This window comes from Ailuropoda melanoleuca, chromosome 15, assembly GCF_002007445.2.
Source record: "Ailuropoda melanoleuca isolate Jingjing chromosome 15, ASM200744v2, whole genome shotgun sequence".
Lineage (NCBI taxonomy): Eukaryota > Metazoa > Chordata > Mammalia > Carnivora > Ursidae > Ailuropoda > Ailuropoda melanoleuca.
The window spans coordinates 36,432,968-36,459,782 of record NC_048232.1 but is presented as its reverse complement, the minus strand read 5'-3'; the positions used below and the strand labels follow the sequence as shown (position 1 = coordinate 36,459,782).

Here is a 26,815-nt window from a genome sequence, read left to right as displayed (position 1 = left end):
CCCACATTCCATGGACAGAGGAGGGAGCAAAAAGCCTCTGATTGCCTAGGTCACAGGTCAACCAGTGGTGGCATCTTCCCCATGACCTCCTCCAATACGTAGTTAACATGTTACACAATTTTTGGATCAAGATTTAAATGATGTAGAAAAAAGAGACAAAACTCTTCGTACTTAAACTTACTAGTATATAAATTAAGCTAGATTTATCCCAAAAGGTACTGAGAGAGATATAGACCATCTAAATACTTCTTGAAAATAATCAAAACCTCTCCATGATAGTTAACTAAGGAAGGAAAAAGCCTATTTTATTAAACTGAAATTGTGTAATTTTCTTAAGTATGACCTTCTGTACCTGCAATTGCTGAGTTACACAATCTCATATGATGCTTTAATTTCATAGCATCTTATTCATTTAAATGTCATATCTTAGTCTGAGCTATATTAAGCATATACTTTAATTCTTATTTTGAAGTTATCCACATTATCCAATTAGATCTGCTATTAGAAAACTCTAGTTTCTGTACTTTAGCTGGCAGTGTGAACAAAAAAGTACTTTATTTAGTTTGCACTGGAATATTTATTGGTAAGCAACTTACTGTACTATTATGAGTCATTTAAAACTTGTCAACATTACCTAGAAAATAATTTTGGACCTGATATTAATAAATAAATATTCATTTCACACCTGTTTGCAAAGTTATCTGTTCGGTACAGTAAGAAATGTAAACAATCAATGAACCATGTTCCCTGCACTCCAGTAACTTGTAATCTTCAGTGATCACATATAACTTTAATCGCAATAAAGGACAATATGTAAATTGTTGCCCATGGGTGGTATAGGAAACAAGTCCTGTAAGAGTTCAGAAGAGGCTTAGATGAAGAGATAAAAGAGGCTTAGTAAGAGAGGTGGTTCCTAGGCTGGAATCTGGATGATAAATAAAATAGAAGCACATAAACCAAGACCATAAGTGGCTGGACTATGAGTGGACTCACATTGTCAGAAGTGCAAGGGTGGTGCAGAAGAATGTAGAAAGGTAAGTGAGGGAGGCGTGACTTGAATGACAGGGCAAGGACATTGGACCTTAAGTTGTAATCAGCTGCATGATGTTAGAGACATCAGGGGGATATTACTGTGATGCCCATATGAAGAGTGGTTTGGAGAAGCAAGAGTTTAAAAGCAGAAAACCAACTGAGAACCTTTGTCCATGGACTGGTTGTGAATTAATAAAGGCCTTGACTAGAAGTATCAGTGATGCTAATGGAAAAGAAGATCCTATTTTTTTTTCTCTTGATTCCAAAACTGCTTCTGGATGGACCTTACAAAATATTCCTGGAACTTGAAATTCATGTTTGTCCTCCCTACATTCAATTCTGCAAGTCTGAATAAGTGAAATGAGTTTCATAAACTTGATATGAACTCATTAACTTCATCAGTGAAGGTGTGAAAGGCTGCAGTCTTACTTTCCCCAGCCAAGTGGGTTGTCTATAATACAACACCTATCACTTCAGGGATTTTAAATTAGCAAGCCATCTGGCCGAAAAAAAAAATAATAATGAGGACAGCATTACTCATGAGGGAGGGCTTAGGTTTGACTCGGAGGGCTAAACAGCATTGAGGATGATCTGTTTTTTGTTTTAAGTTAAAGTTTCATTTCTTATTAAAATACCACGCCTCCAAGATCACATTTTTAAATAGATTTCTATGTCACAAAGCCAACAATATGCACGCAAAAGTGGGTGATTATGACCTAGACATAGACCCCATTGATTAGTCAGATCTAGGTAGTACCACGCAAAGTTCTCGTTAAGTGTTCAGACTCATTGCTCTCAGGAGCACCTGTTAAGGTCCAGTAGTCCATTGTTAAAATCACTGTCTGCAGTACCCTCTTAGTATGGCTCCCCTGATAATTCAGGCCTATTACCATTTAAAACAAAACAAAACAAAACCTAGTATTGGTAAAGGTAGGAAGGTTTATTCACTGCTAACTGGTAGAAAGAGGATGATTTATTCTTTGAAGAAAAGCAATCCAGTAATATTGTTAAAAACAAAAGTTTTTCTAACTTTTGCCTATTAGTCACATTGTAGATTTCCCCCATGTAATGGTAATTAATTAAATTTAAAATAATCCCAATAGTCTAAAAGTAGGTCAATAGATCAGAGTTCTGTAGGCTGAAATATTATTATCTAGCTTATGACAGGTGGGGGGTTTTGAGGAGACACTGGACAAGGAGTAAAGGGGCAGGGGACCAGATATCTGAGCTGCACATTCACAAAGAGCCTAAAATATGGACTTTTTGCTTTATATCCACATAGCATAAATACTGACGCAGATGTATATTTATGGAATTGTGGAATTGACATATTTATATATCAATCACACAACTTTAAACTTATTTCACACTACCTGTTGGAAATTCTTGGATGGTAGGCTTGCAAGTAATATTTCCATATGTTTTGTAATATTCAAATTTTCTATGATGAATATATATCACTTTATAAATAGGAAAACACACAATAAATGCTGTATTAAAAAAGCACACTGAGGAGATAAGCATTTTACACAGTTGTTCTGCTCAATCCATTTTAATTTGGTACCTGAAGCACAGCGATGTAGGATGGCTAATAATAAGCATCTTAATACAAATGACAGATGGACTTTTTCTCCAACAATAAAATTCTTACTGGATGTCCAACTTACGTAATGTAAACCTCTTTTCATTGCTGCTAAATAATTGTACTTTGCTATCCTTTGTCCTATTTGGCTTTCTGGACACCCAAGTTAGTTGTTATAGGCAATCCATTATATATCCATATCCTCATTTTCTGAAGTGACATCATAATTGTCTCAGTTTGAGTTCCCCCATAAACTGAACTCAAGACACAAATTTTGGTACTTTTTCATTACAAAAAGTTGGAGTGAGGAACGGGGAAACTGTGATATGAACTAGGAAAATGCAATAAACAGTACATTACTGAGGTCATGGCTATACGCAGCAGGGGCTCAACTCAACCAGGTCCTCCGATAAATACATAGAGAGCCTCAAAAACAGTGTCCATACAGAGGATGGCTGGGCAGTTACGCATCAGATCCCAACCCCCACAGCGTTAACGCTTCCGCACTGCCCGGCGATGCCTGCGTGTGAGCTGAGTGGGCTTTGCATTGTCAGGGAAAATTATGAGACCGAAATGCAGCAAGGTGAATGGCGCATGCTTGAGGAGGGGCACTGTCAGGGCACGCAGAAGTGTCTGCCACCACTGCAACTGAACGTACGGGTGGGTTAAGAGGAATTTAGGAAAGCATCAGCTCCAACACCATTTCCTCCATTTGGAACCCATGTTAATTTCAATTATTTCTCAAGGTGGTAACCAATCACATTCTCTTAAAAGGACTCAATAATTCGGTTTAATGAGACAAGCTATATACCCGCTACTGCAGCATTCCCTGTGGTCATAATGTTCATGATCTCTATCCTCTCTATCCTCTAGCACCATTCTAGATTGCTTTTGGTCCAGCACTGGTGCTGGTCTAGGTGTCTGTCTAGTCGGATGATGGGGATCTTTCCCGAGAAGTCTGAGACATTGGTTGCCTTTTTCTTGTCAATGACTGGCTGCTGAGAAATGCTCTATTAAGTATCCACGTTCTAGGTGAGCTGATTCAGATCTTTATTCCCAAGGGGTCTAAGCATTTGGATGTTTTGTTTTTGTCAAACTGTGGGAGATGCAATTTTCCTTCCACTCTTTTCAGTCAAGAAAACTCGAAAAGATGTTTCAGTAACTGTCTAAGTTCCGGACACATTCCTCCCCATTCTGACTGTGAAGCAATGGGTCTAGCTCCACATGGTAATCAGAGCTCAGTCTTCCCTTAGCAGAATGGTAACTTTTCTTTCTAAACTAGTCTACTGGCATATGATGTCCCAAATGACAATACAGCTGTCATAGCTTCAGCTTTAGTGAAAACATCATTGTGTGTGGTGGTGGAAGTGTCCTCTCCTGGGAAATACAGACTAATTCAGCAGAGACTCAAGTTATAGAGACGGGAAAGACATTGACAAGTGGGTCTCTGGGAGTAATGGCAAGAGGCCTAATTCTAGGCATACCCCTTGATTCCAGACCCATATATTATAACTTCGGGACACAACAATATCATATCGGTGCTTTACCAAACATTCTAGAGATCAATGGATTAAATAATCAAACAAACAAACTGGCTACAGGAGAAAGTAACAGAGTAGGAGTTCTACTTTGCATACGGCAATTAAGGAAGGCCTCTCTGATAAGGTGACATTTAAACTGAGTACAAAATAAAGAAAATGGAATGAGCCATTTGGAGAGTTAGGGGAAAATTTTTGATCCATCCTGAGTGTCTGGAAGGAAAAGGGAAAGCACAGGAAGAGAATATAGAGTGGAAAGCAGGAAAGAGATCATGAAGGGCATCTTTACCATGGAGAATAATTATAGCCCTGTTATGAGTGACAGGAAATGATTATAGGGTTTTAAACACTAACATGATTATACTCATATTTAAAGGGGTGACCCATGTTGTGTAGAGAGTATATTGGAGATGGAGACAAGGAATGAAGAGGGAAAACCAGCTAGGAAGCAACAGCAATCATGGTTAAAGAAAAAAAGTACGCTGAACAAAGTTGAGGACTGTGCAACGAGAAACAAGAGAATCCTAGAACATATCTGTGGTGAGGAATAATAGACTTTACTAATTGTGGAAAAATAAGGAGATAAATTTGGACTTCTTATAAGGAATAATTGCATCTTTATGTCATGGATTGTTATTGTTCAAAATTATGTCCTTAAGAGGATTTTACTTCCTTACCCCATTAATACCTATATTAATATTAATCATATCACTTGCTGTGAGAATTCAAATGCCAAAAAAAGTGATATTTGCTGCTTCTGAGCAGAAACCTAGAGAGCTATCTTACGGCTCTGTCACTGCTCTATCCCTCTTCCAGGAGCACCATATAGCCTGACAGGGGTTCTATTCTTGTCTGGACCCTGAACTGAAAAAAAAAAAAAAAAAAAACTATGAGTAAAGCCACAGTTGATCCACAACACACATATCATGTGAGTGGGAAATAAGGCAGAGAGTTGAGGCTTCTTTGTTACTCTAACATAATTAGTGACTGATACATCATATAGCTATTTAAAACCCACATTTTAAGTATAACACTCAATTATGTCTATAACTTGATATTTTCCCTTTCCTTTTAGGTATTGCACATCTCGAAGAAAAGATTGGAAGATAAGTAGACCTATCCTCTTCCAAAATCTTCCTAGCATCCAATTTATCAGTAGCCAGATATCTAATTTATCATAATTCCCATGGTTCTTTCTTTATTGGGCAATGTGTCGCTGAAGGGAAACATTTAGACTTTTCTGTTTTTGATCAGAATAAGAATAAACTGAATTCTTCTGGCAATACAAACCACTTAGAAGAATTACTTTCAATATCACAAAATTTAACAACCATGTCCATTACCTCTCCTCATTCACTCCTCTCAGAAGGCAGGAAGGATTGGGATTGATGGGGACCAGGAGACGCTACCCCAAAATACACCACTTTGGCATAAGGGTCATTTTGAACTGAAGGCAATTATGAAACAGCAAATGTAGAAAAAGCTCTTTGCCATCCCCCATCTGTCTAAAAGCAGAAGATAAACTTCCTTCATGAAGGTGTTCTCCCTCCTATCTCCTGTACCAGGAGAAGGAAAACGACCCTTATCACTGGAGATGGAAAGGTAGCACCAAGATGAATCTGCACAAACCTTACCAAAATAACTCTTATTTTCCATTAGTTTCCTCCATGTATTTACCTTCTCAGAATGTATTGCTCCTACAAGTCCAAACTCAAATCTCCTTTGTCTTGTCACTTCTGCACAAATTCGTCACTCTTTGTTAAGACAGTATATAAGCCCCAGATTCTAATCACCCCTTGCAGTGACTCATCACTGAGTTCTCCTGCATGTTGTGTGCTGCATGTGTAAATAAATCGTTTTTTTTTTTTCCCTCCTGTTAATCTGTCTTTTGTCAGTCTAATTCACAAACCCCAGTGATAGAACCCAAGAGGGTAGAGGAAAAAGTTTTTTTCCTAAACATTAAAATGTAATAGAAGAGCATTATTATTAATAGGTGATATGTCATATCAGACATAACTCTTATGTACTCACCACATAGAGACCGTTCTCTTATATCCTTCAGCTCTTTGCTTATATCCGATTCACAGTAAATGGGAGAAATCCGAAGGACGAAACAAATTCTTCATCACCAGTTTTATTTTCCAGAAGGAAGCTCTAAAAGTTGAAAGAGAAAGTAATTTTCTATGATGCCCTGTTAGCTAATGAAATAGAGGATAATTCTGAAGATTATTACCTGGAGAGCACCATAGGAAATTAATATTTAGTATTAATTTGTTAGGGCTTGACTCCACAGGAAGAGGTTAAAAGGTAAGGCTTATAGATATATTTCCTCCAGTCTGGCTATCCATGTAGCTCTTGTTGGAGCTATACGCACAGATTGAACAACAACAACAGCAACAACAAAAAAACACATTAAGTGACAAATTTTCCTTTAATGTATTCTTCCTTACAGTTTTTCCATGTTCTCTCTTCTTGATCGTCCTTGTTTGTATTATCTTCTTTCAACACTAAAGAACATAAACATTTATATTCAAACAGCAAATAGTGTATTTCTATGAGGTATGGGTTATTAATTAGGATTGGTCATTATATTATCTCTGTTACCCTTTTCTAATAGGCAACTAAATGGAAAAATTGAGGCAATCTTGTGTACTGTAGGAAGTTGCATATTTAAATTCTTCAACTTCCATGATTTGCAAATTTGGGCATGACATGTTAATTCTGTTTATTTCATCTATAATTGAAATATTTTTATCTATTTCATCTAAAAATAAGATGGAGGTATGTGAGATTATATCTTTTTAGCATTTACCAAAGGCAGCAAGTTAAAGGCATTGATTCTATTAGACTATTGACCATATCCAATTGATCCAAATAGGTCATCGATGCGGACTTGCTACATGTTTTATACACATGCAATTCCATAAGTTATTGAATTGTCCCCTCGCAAATCCAGTTTCAATTAAAGGTAAATAATTATTTAAAATATCATCATTAAATGGAAAAATCACATTACAGGGATACCTCTATGGTTCATGTTCTCTCCAATTTAAATGTAAAGCAGGAGATCTGTTTTCATCTCCAAATTAAAATAAGGCCTAGAAAGAATTAAGACATGAAATTTAGGAGATTAAGGGGATGTTGAATAAAATGTATCCTTAACTTTGTGGACTTTAAATCATTCATTTTAATAGTGATAATACTTCACTACCTATGCCCCAAATGTTTTTCCAGCATTCTATCTTTGCAGGGTGCAGTTCAAGAAAAATTATTTTCCCTAGTCAAGCTTAAAAGTTGATATAGCACCTCCCTCCGCATTTTATTCATTTCTGGCTCTTGTCCCTTGACAACTGACAACTATTTTGCAGGTCAAATGTAATTCTCAAACTAGTTCCATAGACTCCTCCCACCCCAACATACACCTCTGTTTCTTGTGTTTTTGACCGGGGCAGCCCCTGATCCCATGACATATGCAGATCTCATTTCCATTCCCATAATTGCCTGCAGGATATTTTGGTGACTTAAGTTGGGATTGGATATTTCCAGTCAGACTTTTATAAACTTTTATTTATAACAAGCTGGAGTGCGATGATTTTCATAAGACATGCTTCAGTGCCCAACTGTATTATTGCAAGGCATAAGAAGAATTTCAGAGAACTTTCTTTAGGTTTTTAAGTGATATGACTTCATTTCTTTTTAGAACTTACAGAAAATAAGCTCCTATTTTTTAAGTTACTTTCCTGCAATAACTCTAACAGTTTAATGAATTTCTCCCATAGCTTTAAAATGTGGCAAAGTCTAATCAGCCCCAATTGTCTGGGTTCTGTCAGTGGCTACAGCAGGGATTGAAAGGAAAAGGTCAGCTATGATGTCCTTATCTACAACCCTCCCTCCGTCCTCAGCCACCCCCATCATATATTCTGCTGGTTCAGAGTAACACAGATTTTCTTCAGCAGTGTGTTCCCTTCTTCCAAACTGTTGTTCTTTGGCTAATTCTACTGGTAGCTAGGTTTGACCATTCTCTCTCCTCTGAAGGCAAATGAGAGGGTGTTATCTAAATAACTACTTATTAATTTCATCATTAGTAGTAATAAGAATATAATTTTCCCTTTCCAAAGTTGCATTTCTATTTGATTTTGATTATTTATAAATACAGTCATTTTGCTTTAAAAGAGGAATGCTAATATCATGGATGTAGCAATTAGCATCTCAGGATTCTTATTAGCTTAGAATTGAATGGAATCTAGCACTTGAAATATGTCACGGAAATGAATGTAAAATACTATAATTGTACCCAAAAACCTATAGCAAGTATACAGATGAAGATGTAGCTTTATAGAATTCCATATACAAATGATTTAGGCTTTCTTGACTCTAATTAACAATGTTAGATGTATGACTAAGAGGCTAATGTGACCACACGTTACATTAATAGAAGTACAGTGCCCAGAAGAAAGGATGCGATAGTTCAACTGTTCTTTGAATGTCTAAGGAATTCTGCCTCACTCCGGAGGTACATTTTGTCTAAGTGATCAAAGTGATCAGATGACTTTTTAAAAATCATTAGAAAAGGACTATGAGATGAGGATGGAGTAGAATGAATATTACAGCTTTTTGGAAGGACAGTTTAATGAGACAGAGGTGGGTGAATATTCCATTCTTATCCTATTACACACTCCTCATGTCAAAATTCTAATTATATCAATTAATGTTAATTGAGTGTTTATCCTATTTCTGGCAAGATAATGGGGTTGATAGCCAGGAGTAGATTCCAATTCTGCCTCTTTAATTCACTGTTTTGTGACGCTGGGAAAGTATTTTACTTTTCTGAATTGCAATATTCTCAACTATTATGTGGGGTTGATTAAACCTATTTCAGAGAAAAGTGCCAAGTGTTAAATTAAATAATGTGTGGAATGTAACAGACATCATCCCACAGAAGAATTTTACATTTTTTTGAGTATTGCCACTATTAATATTCTATTTATTTTGTAAGTTCCTGGTGGAATGAAGCAAGACCAAAGTGTTAAAATTGCTGGTATATTTCCATTCAAATAAACAATAATTTTTTGTTTCCCACATTCTTATTGGCCCTTCTTAGGCTTTTTTGTTCACAAATGCTTCAAAAATTCTCATAAAAGCTGTGAGCTCCCTTTCCATATATGTGTATATGTACAGACAAGCACTAACACATGGATAAAATTTTGTTAAATATTCCTGAGATGGATTAGTTCATTAAATTCCTTCCCTTAGTGTAGGTATTCAAGAAATAAAAATTACATTGGTAAAACTAGAAATTTCACAGAGAAGGACAAGGAATGTTCTGCCACTGAAGAAAGTATTTGAGAATCCTGTTGGGAACTCTGTGCTTTCTCTCTTTCTTAATAATGATGCAAGAAGGACAAAGGACAAGAGATTGGAGACGTTATCTCAAGTCCGATTAGAAATTAGAGCTCATTGAGAAATATCCAAAGGATTCGCTAAATATTCCCTAGATATAGAATGGCAATGAGTGGAAAGTTAATCTTTGTTCATTTGCTGACTTCTAGCAAATTTGTTTGCAAACATTACATTGGGATCAATTTCAGAGTTTATATTTTGTCAACAGACAAGTCCTGCTACACTAGTTTTCTAAACAAATCCGTGGTTTCTTTTGAAAAACATAAAAATATTAATCTCCCACTTACTGTAATTTGAAATTGCAAAATAACTAAATTTTTAATAAAGGTACTGACAATGCTGAAAATACTTTTTTTAAAAAATATTTTATTTATTTATTCGACAGAGATAGAGACAGCCAGCGAGAGAGGGAACACAAGCAGGGGGAGTGGGAGAGGAAAGAAGCAGGCTCATAGCAGAGAAGCGATGTGGGGCTCGATTCCATAACGCTGGGATCACGCCCTGAGCCGAAGGCAGACGCTTAACCGCTGTGCCACCCAGGCGCCCCTGAAAATACTTTTTTAAAATTAAATTGTCCCTCAAAGATTCTGACATGACTCTTTTTATGCTCACTCCCCTCATTCTTTGCTTTCATTAATTCTAAAATTTATTATGTTCTTAATTTTTTAAACTTTCGACCCAGAGGGAAGCAAAAATAAATAGAGAATTAAAATAGTTATTCAAATTATTCTAACCAACATTTTTTCTTTAATTACTGTGGTGCCTGATATTTTGGTCTGCAAGGGGTCCTCTGCCCTCCTTCTGCTAACAGAACCTGGCCCCTGATCCTAGAGGCAGCCATGCGATCCAAGTTGGGAGACTCGCAATCCATAAACTAAACGAATAGATTGGTCCAGGGTGGAAAAAATAATACAAGAAAGGACAATTGGAATCCTGTTCTGAATTTTTAACTGGAACTACCATGTCTGTAGGTTGGAGTTGGGGATATTGTGTACACAAGCATGCGTAGAGGGGCTGGGGGATATTTTCCCCCCTGTGGTCACAGAATTGTATGAATGTAACCCCTCAGCATGTTGCGTCATCACACAGAGAATGAAGATGCATCCAGAAAAAAGCAGAGAGGAGAAAAAGCAGAGACTACCCTGAGAGTGTCAGGTTTCAATGTAGAGATGTCCTACAAGTCTTCCTTCAATTACGTAAAGTATGCTCTGTCCTGTCAATAAATTCTCTTTTCACTTAAGCTGACTTGAGTTGGGTTCAAAGCACTCACAATTGAAATGGTTAATATAATTCCTAAATATTTCAGGTTATTTGTTTCGATCTTCAAACATTTATTTAAAGCAATGGAACCTTTTTCAGTAAACTACTAGGAGGACCTTCACCCCACAGAAAAAGTTGCTTGGCTTGAAGCAGGTAGCAAAAGTCCTGGTCCTGCAGTGCCTTTGTGGAGTTCCCCTTGTCCCAGAGATGATTACTCTACTTTCTGCAAAAAGGCCTTTGTCTCTGCAAAACACTGCCTGAAAATTAACTGGAAAGGTCCTCCTAGGGACAAAGCATATATCATCCTTCATGGATTTCTTTCTTTCCTTTAAAAAATTAATTTCAGCTCTATTGAGGTATAATTGCCATATAAAATTATAAGATATATAAAATGTACATTATAATTTCATATACATATAAGTTGTGAAAGGGTTGCCCCATCTAGTTAATTAACACATCCATCACCTTACATATTTATCTTTTTTTATGAGAACATTTAATCTCTACTCTCTCAGCAAATTTTAATTATGCAATTCAGCGTTATCAACTATATTGACCATGTTTTTTATTTAAATTCAATTAATTAACATATGTGTATCATTAGTTTTAGAGATAGAGTTTAGTGATTCATCAGTTGCAATGTAACACCCAGTGCTCATTCCATCAAGTGTCCTCCTTAATGCCCATCACCTAATTACCCCATTCCCCCCTCAACCTCCCCTCCAGCAACCCTCAGTTTATTTCCTATGGTTTGTCTCCCTTTTGATTTCATCTTATTTTATTTTTCTCTCCCTTCCCCTATGATCCTCTGTTCTGTTTCTTAAATTCCACATATGATTGAAATCATATATTTTACTTTCTCTGATTGACTTATTTTGCTTAGCATAATACCCTCTAGTTCCATCCACATCATTGCAAATGGCAAGATTTCATTTTTTTGATGGCTGAGTAGTGTTCCATTGTATATATATACCACATCTTCTTTATCCGTTCATCTGTCAATGGACATCTGGGCTTTTTCCATATTTTGGCTATTGTGGACATTGTTATTATAAACATTGGGGTACAGGTGCCCTTTCAAAGCACTATGTTTGTATCCTTTGGGGATACAAGGATACATTTCCTTTGGGGAAATACCTAGTACTGTAATTGCTGGGTCACAGGGTAGCTCTGTTTTCAACTTCTCAAGGAACCTCCATGCTGTTTTCCAGAGTAGATATATAAGCTTGCATTCCCAGCAGCAGTGTAAGAGAGTTCCCCTTTCTCTGCATCTTTGTCAACATCTGTCACTTCCTGACTTTTTAATTTTAACCATTCTGACTGGTGTGAGATGATATCTCATTGTGGTTTTGATTTGTATTTCCCTGATGCCAAGTGACGTTGAGCATTTTTTCATGTGTCTGTTGGCCATTTGGATGTCTTCTTTGGAGAAATGTCCATTCATGTCTCCTGTCCGTTTCTTGACTGGATTATTTGTTCTGGGGGTGTTGAGTTTGAAAAGTGCTTTACGGATTTTGGATACTAGCCATTTATCTGAGAGGACATTTGTAAATACCTTCTCCCATTTGGTAGGTTGTCTTGTAGTTTTGTCAACTCTTTCCTTTACTGTGCAAAAGCTTTTTATCTTCAGGAAGTCCCAATGTTCATTTTTGCTTTTGTTTCCTTTGCATTTGTAGACGTGTCTAGCCAGACGCTGCTGTGGCTGAGGTCAAAGAGGTTGCTGTCTGCGTTCTCCTCTAAGATCTTGATGGATTCCTGTCTCATATTTAGGGCTTTCATCCATTTTGAGTCTATTTTTATGCATGGTGTAAAAAAAATGAACCAGTTTCATTCTTCTGCATGTGGTTGTCCAATTTTCCCAACGCTATTTGTTGAAGAGACTTTCTTTCTATTGGCTATTCTTTCCTGCTTTGTTGAAGATTAGTTGACCATAGAGTTGAGGGTCCATTTCTGGGTTCTCTATTCTGTTCCACTGATGTGCCCATTTTTGTGCCAGGACCATACTGTCTTGGTGAGTACAGCTTTGTAATATAGCTTGAAGTCCAGAATTGTGATGCCACAAGTTTTGATTTTCTTTTTCAACATTCCTCTGGCTCTTTGGGGTCTTTTCTGGTTCTGTAGAAATTTTAGGATTATTTGTTCCAGCTCTTGAAAAGTATTCATGGTATTTTAGTAGGAATTTCATTGAATGTGTAGATTGCTCTGGGTAGCATAGATATTTTCACAGTATATTTTCTTCCAATCCATGAGCATGGAACATTTTTCCATTTCTTTGTGTCTTCCTCAATTTCTAAGTGTTTGATAGTTTTCAGAGTACAGATACTTTACATCTTTGGCTTGGTTTATTCCTAGGTATCTTATAGTTTTTGGTGAAATTGTAAATGGGATCAATTCCTTCATTTCTGTTTCTTCTGTCTCATTGTTAGTGCATAGAAATACAACTGACTTCTGTGCATTGATTTTATATCCTGCCACTTTGCTGAATGCCCATATAATTCTAGCAATTTTCGGGTAGAGTCCTTTTGGTTTTCCACATAGAGTATCATGTCATCTGCGAAGAGTGACAGTTTGACTTCTTTGCTAATTCAGAAGTCTTTTATTTCTTTTGTTGTCTGATTGCTGAGGCTAGAACTTCTAGCACTGTGTTGAACAACAGTGGTGAGAGTGGACATCCCTGCCGTGTCCCTGACCTTAGGAGAAAAGCTCTCAGTTTTCCCCATTGAGAATGATAATCACTATAGGTTTTTTGTATATGGCTTTTATGATATTGAGGTATGTTCCCTCTATCCCTACACTGTGGAGAGTTTTAATCAAGAAATGATGCCATATTTTGTCAAATGCTTATTCTGCATCAATTGAGAGGATCATATGATTCTCATCCTTTCTTTTATTAAAGTGGTATATCATGTTGATTGATTTGCAGGTGTTGCACCAACCTTGCAGCCCAGGAATAAATCCCATCTGGTTGTGGTGAATAATCCTTTTAATGTACTGTTGGATCCTATTGGCTAGTATCTTGGTGAGATTTCTTTGCATCCATGTTCATCGGGATATTGGTCTATAATTCTCCTTTTTGGTGGGGTCTTTGTCTGGTTTTCTGATCAAGGCAGTGCAGGCTTCATAGAATGAGTTTGGAGGTTTTTCTTTCATTCCTATTTTTTTTTTAAACAGCTTCAGAAGAATAGGTATTAGTTCTTCTTTAATGTTTGGTAGAATCCCACTGGGTGGCCATCTGGTCCTGGACTCTTGTTTAGTGGGAGATTTTTGATTATTGCTTCAATTTCTTTGCTGGGTATGTGTCTGTTCAGGCTTTCTACTTCTCCTGTTTCCATTTTGGTAGTTTATACTTCTCTAGGAATGCATCCATTTCTTCCTGATTGCCTAATTTCCTAGCATATAGTTGCTCATAATACGCTCTTATAATTGTATTTCTTCAGTGTTGGTTCTGATCTGTCCTCTTTCATTTATGATTTTATTTGTTTAAATCCTTTCTCTTTTCTTTTTGATAAGTCTGGCCAGGAGTTTATCAATCTTATTAATTCTTTCAAAGAAGCAGCTTCTAGTTTCATTTATCCTTTCTACTGTTCTTTTTGTTTCTATTTCATTGATTTCTGCTCTTATCTTTATTATTTCTCTTCTCCTGGTGGATTTAGGCTTTATTAGTCATTCTTTCTCCAACTCCTTTAGGTGTAAGGCTAGGTTGTGTTTTTGAGACTTTTCTTGTTTCTTGAGAAAGACTTGTATTGCTATATACTTCTCTCTTAGGACTGCCTTTGCTGCATCCCAAAGGCTCTCGAGTTGTATTTTCAATTTCATTTGTTTCCATGAATTTTTTAAATTTTTCTTTAATTTCCCAGTTGACCCATTCATTCTTTAGTAGGATGCTCTTTAGCCTCCATGTATTTGTGTTCCTTTCAAATTTTCTCTTGTGATTGAGTTCAAGTTTTAAAGCATTGTGGTCTGAAAATATGCAGGGAATAATCCCAATCTTTTGGTACCAGTTGAGACCTGATTTGTGACCCACTATGTGATCTGTTCTGGAGAACGTTCCATGTGCACTCAAGAAAAATGTGTGTTCTGCTGCTTTAGGATGAAATGTTCTGAATATATCTGTGAAGTCCATTTCGTGTAGTGTGTCATTCGAAGCCCTTGTTTCCTTGTTGATCTTCTGCCTAGATGATATGTCTATTGCTGTGAGTGGGGTATTAAAGTCCCCTACTATTATTGTATCATTATCAATGCACTTCTTTAATTTTTTTATTAATTGGGTTATATAATTGACTTCTCTGTATTAGGAGCATAAATATTTACAATTGTTAGATCTTCTTGTTGGATAGACCCTTTAATTATGATATACTGTCCTTCCTCATCTCTCATTACAGTCTTTGGTTTAAAATCTAATTTGTTTGGTATAAGGATTGCTACCCCAGCTTTCTTTGATATCCATTAGCATGATAAATAGTTTTCCACCCTCCTCACTTACAATCTGAAGGTATCTTTGGATCTGAGTCTCTTGCAAACAGCATATCAATGGGTCTTGCTTTTTTGTTCAATCTGATACCCTGTGTCTTTTGATTGGAGCATTTAGTCCACTTACATTCAGAGTAATTGCTGAAAGATATGAATTTAGTGCTATTGCATTACGTATAAATTCACTGTTTCTGTAAATTGTTTCTGTTCCTTTCTGGTCTATGTTACTTTTGGGCTCTCTCTTCACTTAAAGGATCCCCTTTGATATTTCTTACAGGGCTGGTTTAGTGACCACAAATTCTTTAATTTCTATTTGTCCTGGAAATTCTTTACCTTCTCACTGACAGCTTTGCTGGATAAAGTATTCTTGGCTGCATATTTTTCTCATTTAGCACCTTGAATATATCATGGCAGTCCTCTCTGGCCTTCCAGATCTCTGTGGACAGGTCTGTTGCCAGCCTTATTTCTACCTCTGTAGGTTAAGGACCTCTTGTCCCTAAATGCTTTCAGGATTTTCTCTTTATTTCTGAAATTTGCAAGTTTCACTATTGTATGTCAAGGTGTTGAACTATTTTTATTGATTTTGAGAGGGGGTTCTCTGTGCCTCCTGGACTTGAATGCCTATTTCCTTCCCCAGATTAGGGAAGTTCTCAGCTATAATTTGATCAAATAAACCTTGGGCCTCTCTCTCTTTCCTATTCCTCTGAGACCCCAGTTATTCTAATATTGTTTTGGTATCACTGGTCTCTCAAAACCTCCTCTCATTATTCAGTGGTTGTTTATCTCTCTTTTTCTCAGCATCCTTATTCTCCATCATTTTGTCTTTGATATCAGTGACTCTCTCTTCTCCCTCTTTATCCTAGCAGTTAGAGCCTCCATTTTTAATTGCATCTCAGTAATAGCCTTTTTCATTTCGACCTGATTAGATTTTAGTTCTTTTATTTCTCCAGTAACAGATTCTCTAGTGTCTTCTATGCTTTTTTCAAGTTCAGCTAGTATCTTTGTAATTGTTGTTTTAAATTCCAGTTCAGACATCTTACTCATATCCATATTGATTATATCCCTGGTAGTGAGTACTGCCTCCTTTTCTCTCTTTGGGGGTTAGCTTTCCATCTCATCATTATGTCCAGAAAAGAACAGATGAAAGAGAGAAAATACAAAAATAGCAACAACAACACCAGAAAAGTATACACTAAATAAATCAGAAGAGAACTGAAACAAAAAAAAAAAAAAAAAAAAAAAAAAAAAAAAAAAAAAAGAGAGAGAGAAAGAGAAAGAGAGAGACTAAGAGAAATCCAACAAGAAGTAGAACAGAACACAACAATAAACTAGATCCTGGGTGTATTTTGGCCTATTTGTTAGAAGGAACTAGATCCCAAAATAGGAAAGAAAGACAAATTTTGTGTGTATATATGTATATACACACACACACACTTATACACACATGCAAAAATAAAGTTGAATACAATGAAAGGAAACCAAAAAATGAAAAATTATATATATGTGTGTGTGCGTGTGTGTGTGTAAAAATGAAAATAAAAGAGACAAAAAAGAATTGATAAAATAAGAAAACAGCTGAAAAGGAAAAAATATTAAACGGAAAGACTAAGGAATAAGAAGAAAAAAAACCCATGAATGCTGTATACGTCTTCCCCCAGAGCTGGAGTTTTACAACCTGGTGTTTGCTGGATGTTTCTGCTGGTTTTCTGGAGGAGGGGCCTGCTGTGCTGATTCTCAGGTGTCTTTGCCCCAGACAGAATTGCACCGCCCCTGCCAGAGGGCCAGGCTCAGTGTAAGCAGCTCGATTGTACTACGTAGCACTGCTTTGCTCCCTGAAGGCTTTCAGCATTGACGTTGGAGATGAAAATGGCTGTGCCCCATCTCCAGCACTGGAGCTGAAAGCTCATGCCCCCCCCCCCCTTCTGTGAGCCCTCACAGAAAAGCAGTCAGTCACTCTTGTCTCCCTGGTTTCTGTCTAAATTCTGTGTTCACCCAGCCTGTGACCGATGGTTTTTATCTCAGGCATGTGACCCCATTTCGAGTCTCCACACTTTACAGACTTCTGCTGTGCAGACCCGAGCGGTTCCTCCTGGGGAGGGGAGGCAGTTTCTCTGTGCTTCTGCCTCTTGCTGGGCCCCTGCTTGGAGACTGGTTGCCCGACCATGCCATGGTTTGTGGTTCACGGCAACACTGAGCAGAACCAGCACCTGGACTCGCTATTTACAGCCGGCTTTCTGCTCTGATGCTTAGGAACTCTGCCACATGCAGGCACCCCTGTTCTTTTTGCGACCCCGGGGATCCAGAGACCACATTGTCCCACCTGGGATTCCATGCTGCTTCATTCCTGGAATGCCTTCAGGTAGACTTCTAAAAGTTCTGATTTTGCGCTCTGCTGTTTCTAACACCTTCTGGTAGCTGGCTTACAGAGGCTCCGTCATCCCATGGCTTATCTTCCAAAATACTGTCTTGGATTCATTTCTCCACACCTCCTATCTTGTAAAAAGTGATTGCTTTTCTGGGGCGCCTGGGTGGCACAGCGGTTAAGCGTTTGCCTTCGGCTCAGGGCGTGATCCCGGCGTTGTGGGATCGAGCCCCACATCAGGCTCCTCCGCTATGAGCCTGCTTCTTCCTCTCCCACTCCCCCCTTGTGTTCCCTCTCTTGCTGGCTGTCTCTATCTCTGTCAAATAAATAAATAAAATCTTTAAAAAAAAAAAAGTGGTTGCTTTTCTACTTGTAGAATTGCAGCAATTCTTTTCTCAGATCTCTGGTTAATTTTGCAGGTGTTCAGAATGATTTGATATCTAGCTGACCTCCAGGACCAGGTAAAATTAGGGTCCCCTACTCCTCCGCCATCTTAACTCTATACTCACCATGTTTTACATTAGATCTTTAGACCTTATTCATCTTATAAGAGAGAGTTTGAACCATTTTACCAGCCTCCCCTATATCCTCCCTCCCACCCCAGGCCCTTGGCAACTACTTTTCTACTTTTTGTGACTTAGACTTTTGTTTAGATTCCACAGTTTGTTTGTTTATATATATACACACACAGACATGTACATACATATACATATATGCACACTGTTCACAAACATTAGCATTAGAATAGCTGCATATTTCTATCACACTGTTTTGTGATATTTCTAGACAATTTCTGTCTCCTCACACTACTTTAGTTAAAAGTATCCTTTACCTAACATGTTATATGAAAAATTCTATGAGAGAATAATTAACTTGAGACAAATATGTATGATTACACCAATTTTCTAATGTAAATATAAAATTTTGGTAATTTTTTTCTGAAAATTATATTCAAGTGATTTACATTTTATCATTATGTTTTCAACGTAATTTTCTTTTGCTAGAACATGGAATCTTAATATTACATAAAACTAACAAACCCAAGCTTTAAATTGACTTCCTAATTTTATTTTTTGACTTAATTTTAAAATAAAAGTTGTATAAACAATATTTACAAAGAAAATTCTGTGAAGAAGAAAATGTGGAAAATGGCTGTAAATAGATTTTGTTGATAATTAAGCTTGAAGAGTGAAATATGAAAGTTTAACTTTGTGATAGTGAATATAGTTGTACTTTATAGTCAATTAGTCCTTAACATAGGAAATGGTTAAATGAGTTTCCACTTTGCGGAATGAGCAAACTTCATTTTAGCAGAATGCCTTTCATATAGAAGTCAAGAAGGTTGATATGATAATGATAATGATGATGATGTTTTTAATTTGAACCTCATGAGGCATCAGTTATGGCAATTAAAGCAAATTAAAAATGAAAAAACATAATCAATAGAAACATAGCAACTTGAAGTCATCAGTTTTTTTCAATACATTTTTGATTTGCCTACCCAGCGTCCTCTGCTCTCTGGTGCAGCATTTCAAATTGTCTTTAGGGGAATATCCTCCACCCACACTCAGGAGAAGCTCAGAAGGGGCTCTAGCCAGGACTACTTTTGAGACTTAGCCTAGTCAAACGAAGTCCTGAATTGTCTTAGACACAATGATTGGTTAAAAGATGGGCATATGACCCAAAATCATCCAATGAGAGAGAATCCCAGAGCTTATGAGGGAGCTGATCAGAGGAGATGCTCTATGTTTTAGACTCAAATAGAGAGCCCAGAGCTCTCTCTAGAGAGCATCTACAGTTAAGTGATCTTTGATAGGGTACAAAGAACATACAATAGGGAAAGAATAGTCTCTTCAATAAATGGTGGTGGAAACACTAGATACCAGCATCCAGAAGAATGAAGTTGGTCTCTTATCTCACACTTAATATGAAAATGTACTCGAAATATATTAAAGACTGAAATGTAAGATCTGAAACCATAAGACTCCTAGAAGAAAATATAGGGAAAAACCTTGGCATTGGTCTGAGAAATGATTTTTTTTTGTGATGACATCAAAAGCACAGGCAACAAAAGCAAAAATAGACAAGTGGGATTGCATTAAACTAAAAAACTTCTGCACAGCAAAGGAAATAATCAAAAGAATGAAAGGGCAACCTATAGAATGGTAGAATATATTTATAAACCATATTCCCAATAAGTTAATATCCAAAATATACAAGGAACTCCTACAACTCAATACCTAAAATTAACCCAATTTATAAAACAGTTTAACAATCTGAAAAGCTCTCAAAAGAAGGCACAAATGGCTAACATATATAAAAAGATGTTCAACATTACTAGTAATTAGGGAAATGTACATAAAAATCAGAATGAGATATCAGCTCATACCTGTTAGAATGGCTATTATCAAAATGATAAAAAAAATTACAAGTGTTGGTGAGGATGTAGAGAAAGGGACACTTTGTGTTCTGTTGGTGGGAATGTAAATTGGTATACCCACTATGGAAAGCAGTATACAGATTCCACCCAAAATTACAAATAGAACTCCCATATGATCCAGCAACCCACTTCTGTGTATATACCAAAGGAAATGAAATCAGTATCTTAAAAATATATCTGTATTCCCATGTTCATTGCAGTATTCACAAAAGACAGCACATGGAAATAATATGTCTATCGATAGATGAATGAATAAAGAAAATATGGTATATATACAATGGAATATTATTTAGCCACAAGAAAGAAAGAATCCTGCCATTTGGACAACATGAATGAAACTGGGGGACATTATGCTAAGTGAAATAAACCAAACACAGAAAGACAACTACTAGATGATCTCATTTTTCTGTGGAATCTAAACAAGTTGAACTCATAAAAGCACAGAGTAGAATACTGGTTGCCAGGGGCTGGGAAGTGGGGTAAATGGGGAGATGCTGGTGAAAGGGTACAAAGCTTCAGTTACGAGGGATAAATAAGTTTTGGAGGTCTAACATGCAGCATTGTAATTACAGGTAATAATCTGTATTGTATACTTGGAACTTGCTAAGAGTCAATCCTGGTTGTCACCTCACATACACACATAAAATCCTAACCATGTGAGGTGATGCATATGTTAATCAGCTGATTGTGGTCATTTTGCAACATATATCAAAACATCATATTGCACATCTTAAATATATACAATTTTTTTTGTTAAGTATACTTCAATAAATTTGGGGGAAAAGTCAGACTCTGGAAATAGTGACTTAACAAAGAGCTAAAATCAGAGAGACTATTAACCAGGAGATGAAAGTTTATAGGAAACTTCAAGTTTTATATCTTATATAATGAGTAAGATAGGAGTTTGTAAGAGGAGTAGGGGACATTTGACAGGGAGCAAATGTTAGGAGTTTGTTTTGTTTTTTAAGGACTCAAATCTTATTTGCCTTCTCCAGGTCACTGTATTTGATATAAGCAGAAGCCAGATAAATAGGCATGGATTGGAGGAAAATACAGGGAGCCCAGCCTTCGTCTTGTTGAAATAATAGGCTATCAAGAGCCTTATCCTCTACTTGGGAACAAAGCACAAAAGAGTAATTTAAGTTTCTAATTTTTACAAGAGAAAAGAGATCCATATCCCCACCACGGTATATTTTCTGTCCCCATGGTATCACCCAATCCATGGGAGCTAGAGAATTTGGCTCAAAGAGGGCAGAATATGGACTTAGTCATGCAGCAGTGTCTGGAATCCCTTAGTAGTGAGAGGGGAAGATGTCTGGAGCCCTACATCCTAGCCCTCAGAGAACATAGGTGCACACACAGGAGAGTGCGGCAAAGCCGGGAGCTTGTAGAAGTTCCTATCTGATTGCCTTTCTTTCTTTCTTTTTCTTTCTTTCTTTCTTTCAACTTTTTAAATTCCAGTTACTTAACGGAGTATAATATTAATTTCAGGTGTACATTGTAGTGATTCAATACTTCCATATACCACCCAGTGCTCATCACAAGTGCCCTCCTTAATCCCTGTCACCTATTTCACCCATCCTCCCACCTCCCCTTTGGTACCCATCAGTTTGTTCTCTATAGTTAAGAGTCTGTTTCTTGGCTTGTCTTTTTTTTTTTTTTTTTTTTTTGCTTCCCAAAAAGGAATGTTCTTATGGCATTTTGTACATGGCCATTCTACACTTTATCCAGAAAAAAATTTCAGCTTCTGGCATAGTTACATAATTTTTCCTTATTTCAAATACAAGTGTAGATTATTTTTCTTAGCTGGCTAATAATTTTATTCAGAATATGGAATGGGTGGTATTCAATGCATATATTTAAGCTGCTCATCTTAACTGAAGTCTAACAATTAAGTCTTCTTGTATAAAATCCATAGCTGAGAAACATTTGCTGAACCTTTATAAGTAGGAATTCATCAGGACAAGGAATGAGAAAAAATATTATAGGCTTAGGGAGTAGCATGAGGCAAAAATAAATGGCAGATTTATAAAAATCAGGAGAGACCCATGTGACTATAATTTAGTAATTACAGAAGGATTTATTGAGAAATAAGTTTGGAAAGGTAAGTGGCAATAGCTAATGAGAATTTTAATACCATGCTCAGGACTTTGATCTATTTTCTTCACAAAACAGGGTTCAGTGAATATTTGGGAGATTGGTGGTTATTTGATAGAAGTATAGGTAGAATTTGAATAAATTGTCTTGGGGAAAAATGGACTGGGGGATTAGATGCTAAAAATAGAGTGTTAAAGACCTGTGTGAATTAGAAGAGAGGCCACAGATGCGGTGTGGTAACATAGGCGGAAATGGTAGAATGCTGTTGAGTTGGTTGTTGGTTTCTTCTACAATTGTATTATTGTTTTTGTATTCTATGTGGATGAAAGTAAAAAAGGAAATGCTATTTTCCTTCAGTGTACAAGTCAAAGTCCTTTGACTAGTAAGTCTTTAAAAATGATCCCTAATTCCTCCCCCAATCTCATCTACAGCTTCTCTCCTTCACTCTCTCTCTTCTAGGTAGGCTAAACATCTTGCCCTTTCTTGAACTTGTCAGACATGCTCCTAACTCAGAATTTCACACTTTAAAACATGTTTCCTCTGTTTGGGATATTCTTCTTTCAGAAATCTGTTTATCTTGTTCCTTCACCTCCTTCATGTTTTTACACAAATGTCATCTTATCCACATTTTCCACCCTGTCCAAAATTGCACCCTCCTCATCCCCTTCCCTGCTTTATTATTTTCCCTAGCACCTAGTATCTAACATAGCTAATGGTTTAATTTTTTTTATTGGTTTCTCCAGTAGAACTTAAGTTCCATGAGGTCTGAATGTCTTACTATTTTGTTTACTGTAAACTCAGCTTTAGAATAAATGTTCCTACATTTTTAAGTATTCAAATTTATTTGTCAAATGAATAAAGTGGTATGTTTTACAATTTATGTAGCTGCTTGTATACTTTTTATGCTTTTATTCATTTCTTCATTTATACCCCCTATCACCACCACTTTGTGAATGTGGCCAAATCAGTGTATGGAAAACCTCTGGACACTAGATACAACTCACCCAGTCACACTTACCAGGCCTTCCCCCACGCCTACTCTCTCTCAGAGAATGTAAGGGAAGAAAAAAATATATTTTTTATTCTAACTTTATATATCAGCATAGATGATGCTATATTACATAATGTTTGTATTCTAAGTGTAAAATATAGATAGCATATTATGTCAAGTTCCACACTGTGTCAGACATTAAATATTCATCTGAATCTCACTTACTGTCATAACTTATTAGAAATATAGGAAGGTCCTTGAGCTCAGTGAAAACAGATTCCACCAAAGCCCCAGGAAAGGAATCATCCCTGGACTCCAAAGTAGTCCTGATAATTCCACTGGCCAGTAATTAGTTTAGGAGTGGTCAAGTGACCCAGTGTGGCTAGTGTGATAGAAGTGGGAAGCTTTTGAAATGGACTTCAAAGTCCCTGCTTTTCTGATAATACGGTCAAATCTAATTGGCATGGTGCTTTACTCTTCTGCACATCATCCTTTCCTCTCACATCCGTCCTGCCTGGAGTGTGGATGTGATGACTCTAGGTGTAGCCGTCTTGAGGTAGGAACAAGAGCAGAGCCGATATGCTAAGGCTGCCAGAACAGAAAATCAGAAAGACCCTTGGTCTCTGATGGCATCATTCAGTGCCTGCAAACAGCCTACTTCTGGATTTCTTGTGATGTGGAAAATAAAAATCTATTTGCATAAGTCATGTAATTGGGTTTTCTGTATTTTTGAATACATTCCTACTTGATGAAGCAGTGAATAAGTGATTCAAATATGTAGATGTAATTACCTAGTATTAATACAATAGCACCATGTGACACATCCTGCTTATGTGCAACAATACATTCCCTGTGAAATACTTTAATAGCAATGGGTTATATTAAAGTAATAATGGGGCGAGTCTGGGTGCACAGTCAGTTAAGTGTTCAACTCTTGAGCTCGGCTCAGTCATGATCTCATGGTTGTGAGATTGAGCCCTGGCTCCTCTCCATGCTCAGTGTGGAGTCTGCGTGAGATTCTCTCTCCCTCTAGCTCATGCTCTAATAAATAAATAAATCTTAAAAAAATAAATTACTGATGAGTTGTTAGGGAATTTCACATATAATTTTAATTTACTGAAATGGGTAAATGAGGTAAAGTTATATTCAAAAGGGAGGTTAAAAAGGGGGGAGGAGCTCATAACAGATAATAATAGCTAATATATATTGTTTATTACAAATGAGAATTATAAGTGCTTTACATTTCATTTCCCATCCAACGCTAGAAGTTTGTGTGAAATCAATTTCATTCTAGATAGGACTGAGTCAAGATAGTTTATTAGTAGGTGAGATGGGCACAAATTTAATATCAATGCCCCACTCAATGTCCTTTAAATATAAGCATATAACTCTTCCCATTATCATGAGCAACACTTTTTAGGTTGATAACTCTCAAAGCCACATCCTCTATTATTCTGAAATGTATTTTTAATCACTAATTTGAAATAACATGGGGATAAGAGTTCATGACAAAATTTAAAATGTTGAATTATGTCCTTGAATTAAAAATAAGTGAAAGGTGAGATACATTTTAAAAGCAATTTTCAAAACAAAACCCTTTTGATTTCTGGTCTGTTATATAAAGCTCAGAAGTTTGCCAGTCTGAGAGAAAAAGCTGAACAAACTAAAAAAAATCAACACTTCCGAGACGCAAAAGAGAGGTGAGGTAACCAGAACAGACGGCGGGCTCCCAAACTGGAGAGATAGCAGGCAAACACAAATAATCCCTACTTACCAAGCAGAAATTTACGAGCAGCGTGTTGCACAGGAACCAGAGCCAGCGTAAGAAAACCTGAGCAATAATTGACAGAATTGCTGAAGTCTCAGCGTGGAAAAGTCTGAGAGTTAAAAACTCCAAACCCGGTCAGAGGAGGGCCCCATACTTTTTGGGTTTTCCTCCGGGAGCTTTCCTAGGTGCTTACAGTGAGTATGGGGGGGAGGGGGCGGCGAATTCCCTCATGCTTCTGGCAGGGAGAAGGGAAAAGGAACCATTTTGAAATACTCCAGAGCATTCTGTTTTTACTTAACAAGGTCTGCCCTCAGAAGAAACTATGTAACTAGAGCCTAACCTGCTGGTGCTTATCAGAGCCTAATTGATTTGGAGGAAGGGAAATACCCAACTTCGACTGGCTGTAGCCTTCCACAGGAAGGAAGGAAAATATCCAATTACAGCCCCCCTCTAGCTTTCCAAGAAAGAGAAGGAAAATATTCAACTCTGGTTTACTCTAGCTATCCTGTCCCACCCAGGGTTGGGAGGGTGGGGGCAGGGAAAATAAAAAGCATGTGTAAACTACACAGTGCAGGGCACAGCCTCACTAAAAGACTGAGACCTTTATAGGACTATAAAAAGCTTCCTTTTCTTCCACACACCACCACATTACTAAAAGCTTACTCAAGCACTTCCTTCTTCCAGTTCCTTCTACCAACATCATGTTTGACAAGGAAAACATTTACAAGACGTACTAAAAGGAAAAAGTACAGCCTGAAGAGGGAGAGCTAGCATCCAAGCCAAACTCAGTTACGGCAGAGATGTTGAAATTATCAGACCAGGAACTTAAAACACCTGTGCTAAGAGGTCTAATGGAGAAAGTACACAGTGTGCACCTGATGGGCGATAGAAGCAGAGACAGAATTCTAAGGATTCAGAAAGAAATCCAAGAGATCAGAAACACTGTCACAGAGATGGAGAATGCCTTTGATGGGCTTGTTAGTCAACTGGACACAACAGAGGAAAAACATCTGTGAACATGAAGATATCTCAATAGAAATCTTCATAACTGAAAAGCAAAAAGAACAAAGACTGAAAACAAAACAGAACATACAACAACTGCTCCTACTACCAAAGTTGTAACACATGTGTAATGGGAATATCAGAAGAGGAAGAAGAAGAGGAAGAAATATTTGAAATAATGATGTCTAAGGATTCCCCCAATTAACATCAGATACCAAACAACAGATCCAGAAAGCTTGGAGAACACCAACCAGGATAAATGTTAAGAAAACTATACCTGGGCATGTGATTTCCAAACTATAGAAAAGTAAAAAATAAGGCAAAAATATCCTGAAAGAAGCCGGGGGGGGGGAAACACCTCACCTACAGAGAAGCAAAGCTAAGAATTACATCCAACTTCTCTTCAGAAACCAATCAAGCAGGAAGAGAGTGGAATGAAATATTTAAAATGTTGAGAGAAAAAATGCCACCAACCCATAACTCTGTACACTGCAAAATTATCCCGCAAAACTGAAGGAGAAATACTTTTTAAGATGAACAAAAATTAAGGGAACTTTTCGCTGGTAGACCAACCTTAAAATGTTAAAAGAAGTTCTTTAGAAAGAAGGAAAATAATATGGGTCAGAAATTCAGGTCTACAAAAAGAAAAGAAGGGCATTAGAAAAGAATATGTAAAGGTGAAATACAAACTTTTATTTATCTTATTCTTAATTAATCTAACACATATTTTGTCCAAAACAATAATCAATAATAGCAACAATATAGTCAATTATGTATGTGTGTGTGTATATATATATATACACACACATATATGCCTCTATATAGTGACATGAATGACAGCAATGATACAAGAGATAGGAGGGTAGAATTAGG

General features: G+C 37.0%; 1 long non-coding RNA gene across 2 annotated transcripts in view; it reads right to left on the bottom strand.

Annotated features, from left to right (window-relative positions):
* LOC109490332 overlaps positions 1-26,507 on the bottom strand; it is a 107,541-nt gene extending 81,034 nt beyond the window's left edge. For both annotated transcript variants that reach the window (XR_004620832.1, XR_004620831.1), the window contains exons 1-2: positions 24,947-26,507; positions 6,184-6,306 (exon numbers count right to left, since the gene is read on the bottom strand). This is a non-coding gene — a long non-coding RNA (uncharacterized LOC109490332). The remainder of the gene's footprint in view (positions 1-6,183; positions 6,307-24,946) is intronic.
* Between the last annotated feature and the right edge of the window lie 308 nt (positions 26,508-26,815).